At 38.2% G+C, this 7,405-nt stretch overlaps 1 pseudogene; it reads left to right on the top strand.

Moving 5' to 3' along the window:
- Positions 1–3,361: 3,361 nt before the first annotated feature.
- Positions 3,362–4,498, top strand: LOC129036260 (corepressor interacting with RBPJ 1-like; annotated as a pseudogene).
- The last annotated feature ends 2,907 nt before the right edge of the window (positions 4,499–7,405 follow it).

Below are 7,405 nucleotides of genomic sequence, written 5' to 3'. Positions count from 1 at the left end.
GCTGGTCTCGAACTCCTGACCTTGTGATCTGCACGCCTTGGCCTCCCAAAGTGCTGGGATTACAGGCTTGAGCCACCGCACCAGGCTGGAAGACTCCATCTTAAAAAAAAAATTATCCAGGCTTGGTGGTATGCACCTGTAGTCCCAGCTACTTGGGAGACTGAGGTGTAAGCATTGCTTCACCCTGAGGGGTCAAGACTGCAGTGACCCATGATAGTGCCACCGCACTCTAGCTAGGGTGACAGAGAGAGATTCTGTCTCAAAATAATAATAATTAATATACCATTTGTAAGTGGTAACAAAAACTGTAGAGTATCTAGGAAGTATTTGAGGATACATGAGACCTGTATGGAAAAAAATTGAAACCTCAAATAAAAAACAGAGAATATAATAAAAATGAGAAAGACATACTGTAATCTTGGGAGGAATAAGTCAATAGCAAAAAAATTAATTTTCTCCAAATTAATCTATAAATTCAATTTAATCGCATTCAGAATGGAATAGTTTTTTTCTGGGAAGCTGATACACTTACTGTAAAATGTTTGTGGATGAATAAAGATCTACAAGATAGAATAAAGGGAAGGGGAGGTACCTGTCTCACCAGATGCTAAGGCATACTACAAAGCCATGGAAATAGTGATATTGGCACAAGATCAGATGAATCAGTGAAACACAAGATCAATGGAACAGAATAGAGTTCAGAGATGGTTCCATATGGAAACTTAATATATGTAATGATGTTACACCAGGTCATTGAGGGTGGATAATCATTCTTCCTCCCCCAATGATCTGGGATAAAGTCTTTATATTTAGTAGTAGATTCTATTGGAAATACTGGCTCCTAAGTAAGGAAAATTAGACTGGATTTCTACTTGACACCACATTCAAAAGTGAACTTCAAATAGAGTGAAACCTTAAATGTAAAAGGTAATACTATAAAATTAATAGAAGAAAATGTAGCATGTCTTTGGGATCTAGAGGACTTCCAGCTTTTGATAAAGAAAGAGTAGCTTGTATTGGGCTGATTTTCCTGTCAATAACATTATAGACTCTCAACAGAATATAATAAACGACTATTTGAAGACACTGGAGAATGACTAAAAGCAGGCAGAAACTGTATGTATATAATTGTAGAAAGAAGGAAAAGTGTACTGGGTGTGATCTACTTTTATCTGGCTTTTACCTTGAGGTCGCTCACCATTTGAGTGGTCTATAGGGTGGAGCTCATGCAGAAAGTGGCAGTCCTATTGGGCTTGTAGAGTCAGAAGAGTGCAAGGTTGCGAGAGCAGCTGGAACTTGAGGGGAGACATCACAGAATAAGCCACAGAAGAAAGAATCCCAAACTATATACAAAAATTTCCTTCTAATTTATAGCCATCCCCTGAACTGGTCATATGCAAGGTAAGATTCCAAAAAACTCCTGGGAAAACAACAGCTGGAAGGCTGAAAGAGCTGAGCAGAAATTTCAGCAGCTGCTCTGCCCTGGGAATATAGTTTGCAGTTAAAATTCTGCCAAATTGGAGAGACTTGGCAAACACTCCTGGCTTTTGATTGACACCCCAGAAGGGGTATCAGACCTTAGGAGTTGAGACCATGTCCCAGGACTAAGGGTTGCACCCTAGAACTACTGGCAAACTCAAATAGACTTTCCTTAACAAAGGCTAAAACCAAGCTGCCACAGGGTCAAGGTGATCTGCAGCAATCTGAGTCTCTGCTAGAATGAAACTCAACACTTTTCAATCTGAGGGCCTTGTCAAATTCAATGCACAAAGGAAAAACAACAAGATAGTTACTCAACATTTTTTAATCCACGAGGCTTAGTGAACTAACAGCATAAAGAAAAATCAACAAGTCTGGGCATGGTGGCTCACGCCTGTAATCCCAGCACTTTGCAAGGCTGAGGTAGGTGGATGACTTGAGCCCAAGAGTTTGAGACCAGCCTGGGTAACATGGTGAAACCCCATCTTTCCAAAAAAAAAAAAAAAAAATTAACAAGATGCATCATGATTACCAAAGATAAGGAGAAAATCTTAAAATCAGCCATGGGGAAAAACCACATTATATATAGGGGGATGATAATGACAATGATAAGAATATTGGTTGAGTTGACTTTTCATGAGGAACAATTGAGGCCAGAAGACAATGGAACAATATGCTCAATTTGTTGGAAAAAAAAAAAGAAGTCAAGTTAGAAGTCTATGTTGACCATAAACATCTCTTTTTTTTTGAGACTGAGTCTTGCTCTGTTGCTCAGGCTGGAGTGCAGCAGCATGATCTCGGCTCACTGCAACCTCCGCCTCCCAAGTTCAAGCGATTCTCCTGCCTCAGCCTCCCTAGTATCTGGGATTACAGTTGCATGCCACCACACCTGGCTAATTTTTTTTGTATTTAGTAGAGATGGGGTTTTGTCATGTTGGCCAGGCTGGTCTCGAACCCCTGCCCTCAGATGATCCACCCACCTTGGCCTCCTCCCAAAGTGCTAGGATTACAGGTATAGCCACCATGCCCTGCCTGACCATAAACATCTTTATAAAATTGAGGTGAAATATAAGCATCTTCAAATAAGCAAATACTGTTAGAATTTATCACCAGCATACCAGCACCATAAGAAATTCTAAGGAAGTTTTTCAGGCTTAAGGGAAAATTCAGGCCAGATGAAAAATCACACATATAGGATGAAATGAAGACTGTTAGAAATGGTAAATATGTAAGTTAACATAAAAATTATTTTTTTCTTAAGTTATTTAAAATTCATTTAATAATTTTAAAGCAAAATTAATGACAGCTTATTGTGGGATTTATAACATATGTAGAAGGAAGCTATATGATAGTAAAGAAGAGGAGAGGGAGTATGAATGTAACTAAGATAAGATTCTTACCTTATATGTGTAGCAGAATAATATCAATTTTAAGAAAGAGTGCGGGCCGGGCATGGTGGCTCATGACTGTAATCCCAGAACTTTGGGAGGCCGAGGCAGGAGGATGACCTGAGGTCAGGAGTTCAAGACCAGCCTGGCCAACATTGTGAAACCCCTTCTCTACAAAAATACAAAAATTAGCCAGTCTGATGTCAGGTGCCTGTAATTCCAGCTACTCGAGAGGTTGAGGTGGGAGAATCACTTGAGAATCCCATGAGGCGGAGGTTGCAGTGAGCCGGGATCACACCATTGCACTCCAGCCTGGTGGCAAAGCGAGACTCCATCTCAAAAACAAAAACAAAAACAAAAAACAAAGAGTGTGATAAGTTATGGGTGTAATTCTTAGAGCCATCATTTAAAAAATACACAGTGGCAGCAGTTCTGGTTAGGAGGCTGAGTTTGTTTACGTTGCTTACAGATTTAGCTGCTGCTCCAGCTCCAAGATGGGGAAATCCTTCACCAACTTCATGTGCAAGAAGGATTTTCATCTTGCCTCTAAATCCAATATCAAAAAAGTATGGATGGCAGAACAGAAAATATCATATGATAAGAAGAAACAAGAAGAATTAATGCAGCAATATCATAAAGGACAAGAATCATATGATAACAGATTGCTTATGGGAGATAAACGTGTAAATAATGGCCTTAATTTCATGTATGAAGCTCCACCAGGAGCTAAAAAAGAAAACAAAGAGAAAGAAGAAACAGAAAGAGAGACTGAATACAAATTGGAATGTCAGAAAGGCGCCCCAAGAGAAAAATATGTCAAAGATGACATGAACATCAGAGAGCAGCCCTGTGGTATTGAGGTTCGAAATGTGTGGTGCATTAAATGTCACCAATGGAGTCATGTCAACACAGATCAAGAAGGTCCTTTGTTTGGTCTTTCTGGAATCAATGCAAATTCGGTTCCCACTGATGGCTCAGGGCCATCGATGCACCCCTTGGAGCTCATAGCGAAGATGAGAAACAGTGGGTTTGCACTGAAACGAAATGTACTGGGGAGAAACTTGACCACAAATGATCCATCAAAGGAGTATGTTGCAAGTGAGGGTGAAGAATATCCAGAAGTTGAATGTTTAAAGTCACTAGCAACTAAACAAAAACAGAAATTTTCAGGAAATTAGATCGACTGGAGAAGAAAAAGAAAAGAAAAAGACAGAAAAAAGAAAAAGTTTCAGAAGAGCAGAAGTAAACACAAAAAACATAAATCCTCTTCCTCCTCCTCCTCCCGCTCCTCCTCTTCCTCTACTGAGACTTTAGAAAGCAGTAGTGAGAGTGAGAGTGACAATAAAGAAAAAAATAGAAAGAAAAGAAAGAAAAGCAAGTGTTCAGGGCATAACAACAGTGATTCTGAAGTGAAGGACCATTCTAAGAAGAGAAAACTTCATGAAGAACTTTCTAGCAGTCACCATAACCAGGAGAAAGCCAAGGAAAAGCTCAGGTTCTTAAAACATGAGAGTTCTAGGGAGGACAGCAAATGGAGCCATTCCGATTCTGACAAAAAGTTCAGAAGCCATAATTACAGCCCAGAGAAGAGAGGCTCTGAAAGAAATGACAGGAGTTCAAGACCAGCCTGACCAACGTGGAAGGCAAAACAGCCTGTAATACAGCACTTTGGGAGGCCGAGGCGGGCAGATCGCGAGGTCAGGAGATCGAGACCATCCTGGCTAACACAGTGAAATGCTTTCTCTACTAAAAATACAAAAAATTAGCTGGGCGTGGTGGCGGGCACCCATAGTCCCAGCTACTTGGGAGGATGAGGCAGGAGAATGGCATGAACCCGGAGGCGGAGCTTGCAGTGAGCCGAGATTGGGCCACTGCACTCCAGCCTGGGGGACAGAGCGAGACTCCATCTCAAAAAAAAAAAAAAAAAAAAAAACAAACCCAAAAAACCTAATTTTAATTACTCATCTCTGTAAACTGTCGATTCAAGTACAAAACTACATGAGTACCATAAGAATGAATTTTGCAAATATTTGTAAGTAAGCTATTTTGGGGCTGTAGAAATATTTTCTGTTGGTAACTGTTTCTTGTGCCCTATACCAGATAAAAACCACATATAACTCTGTGACATTTTCTTTGTTCTGAAACATCATTAAAAGAATGACAGTAAAAATATATGTATACATACATATATATTTTATATATATATATACACACACAGTGTCATATAGCTAAAAAGTATTAGAGTAAACTAGATGGGGTTCTTAAAAAGTACTTAATTAGACCAAGAAAGCAGGAAAAAGAGAACAAAGAACAGAGGGAACAAATGGAAACTGACAACATACTAGACTTAAGACTTAACCCCAAACTTTTTTTGAGAAGGAGTCTTACTCTATTGCCCAGGCTGGAGTGTAGTGGTGCAATATCAGCTCACTGCAACCTCAGTCTCCTGGGTACAAGTGATTTTTCTGTCTCAGCCTCCTGAGCAGCTGAGATTACAGGTGAGTGCCACCATACCTGGGTAATTTTTGTATTTTTAGTAGAGACAGGGCTACGCCACGTTGGCCAGGCTGGTCTTGAACTCCTGACCTCAAGTGATCCGCCCACTTCGGCCTTCCAAAGTGCTAGGAACAAGCATGAGCCACCACGCCTGGCCAACCCCAAACTTATTAACAGTTACATTAAATGTACAGTAGGAGGCGGAGATTTTCAAAGTGAATAAAAAGAGGCAAGACTCAACTATATGCTGTTTATAAGATAGTCACTTTAAATATAAATATAGAGACAGGTTGAACACAAAAGGATGAAACACAATATGTCACACAAACTATGCATAAGGAAACTAGTATGACTATATTAATATCAGACAAATTAGATTTCAAGACAAAAAGTATTACCAAAAACAGTCATTTTATAGATCGAAAGTTAAAATCATCATCATGATATAATAATTCTCAATCTGTATACAACCAGTAGCAAACCTTTAAAATGCAAAAAACAAAAAGGGACAGAATCAAAGTGAGAAATAAGAGAAATCCACAGATATGTAGGTGATGTTAATATTTCTTTTTTTGTAATTGATAGAATAAGCAGACAAATCAATCAGTAAGGAAATAGAATATTTGGATACATGATCAAACAAATTGATATTTATAGAATACTATACCCAATAACTGCTGAATATACATTTTTTGAAAAGCATATTAAATGTTCACTAAGATAGACTATTTGCTGGGCCATAAAGTGAATCTCAATACATGTCAAAGTACTGACTAAAATCCCACAAAATATGTCCTCTGATCACAACAGAATTAAATTTCTTAAAAGCAATTAAATATATGGAAAATTTCCAAAAATCAAAAACTAAGCAACGTACTTCTAAATAACTTATGCTCAAGAAAGAAGTTAAAAGTGAAATTAGAAAACAGTGTGAACTAAACGATAAGAAAAAACAACATATTGAAATTTGTGGGATGCAGTTAAAGTTCTTAGAGGCATATTTATAGCTTAATGCTTATTTACTTCTAGCTTTAATTGCTTGCATTAGAAAAGAAGAAAGATTGAAAATCAATTGTCTAAGCTTCCAACTTAAGAAACTAGGAAAAGAAGAGCAAATTAGATGTAAAGTTTGTAGATGATAGAAAATAAAGAGCAGAAATCGATGAAATAGAAAATGTATAAACATGCTTGTATCAAAATATCTCATATACACCATAAATATATACACCATGTATCCACAAAAATTAAAAAAGAAAATGCATGGACACTAGGAGAAAATCAAAGAAACCAAAAGTTATTTTTAAAAGATTAATAAAATTGAGTACTTAACTAAACTGATAGAGAAACAAACACCACAAATTACCAACATCAGGGACGACAGACGAGGTATCCCTAGAGATCCTATAGATATTAAAAATAATTAAAAAGGGACAAACCACTTTATGCCACAAATTCAACTACTTAAATAAAATAGACAAACTCATGTTATCAAACCAGTATAAGAAGAAATAGAAAATTTTAATAGCCCTATGTCTACTAGAGAGATTAAAATTTTAATTATAAACCTTTCCATAAGGAAAATTCTAGGCACAGATGGCATTACTGGTGAATTATATCAAATATTTAAATAAGAAATAAGGCCAGGTGCAGTGGCTCATGCCTATAATCCCAGCACTTCAGGAGGCTGAGGTGAGAGGACCACTTGAGGCCAGGAGTTCGAGACAAGCCTGGGCAACATGGTGAAACCCCGTCTCTATTAAAAATACGTAAAAATTAGCCAGGCATAGTGGCATGTGTCTGTAGTCCTAGCTACTCAGCTGGCTGAAGTGGGAGGATCACTTGAGCCTGGGGGGTCAAGGCTGCAGTGAGCTGAGATCATGCCACTGTACTCCAGCCTAGGTGACAGAGTGGGACTGTGTCTCAAAGTAAATAAATAAGAAATAATATTATTCATATATGCATCCTTTCAGGGAGTGAAGGACAGTAGAACACTTTCAAAGTTGTTTTGTGATCCAGCATAATCCTGATACCAAAAATGACAA

This window comes from Pongo pygmaeus, chromosome 4 (genome assembly GCF_028885625.2).
Source record: "Pongo pygmaeus isolate AG05252 chromosome 4, NHGRI_mPonPyg2-v2.0_pri, whole genome shotgun sequence".
Classification (NCBI taxonomy): domain Eukaryota; kingdom Metazoa; phylum Chordata; class Mammalia; order Primates; family Hominidae; genus Pongo; species Pongo pygmaeus.
This window is presented reverse-complemented; position numbering and strand designations above follow the sequence as displayed.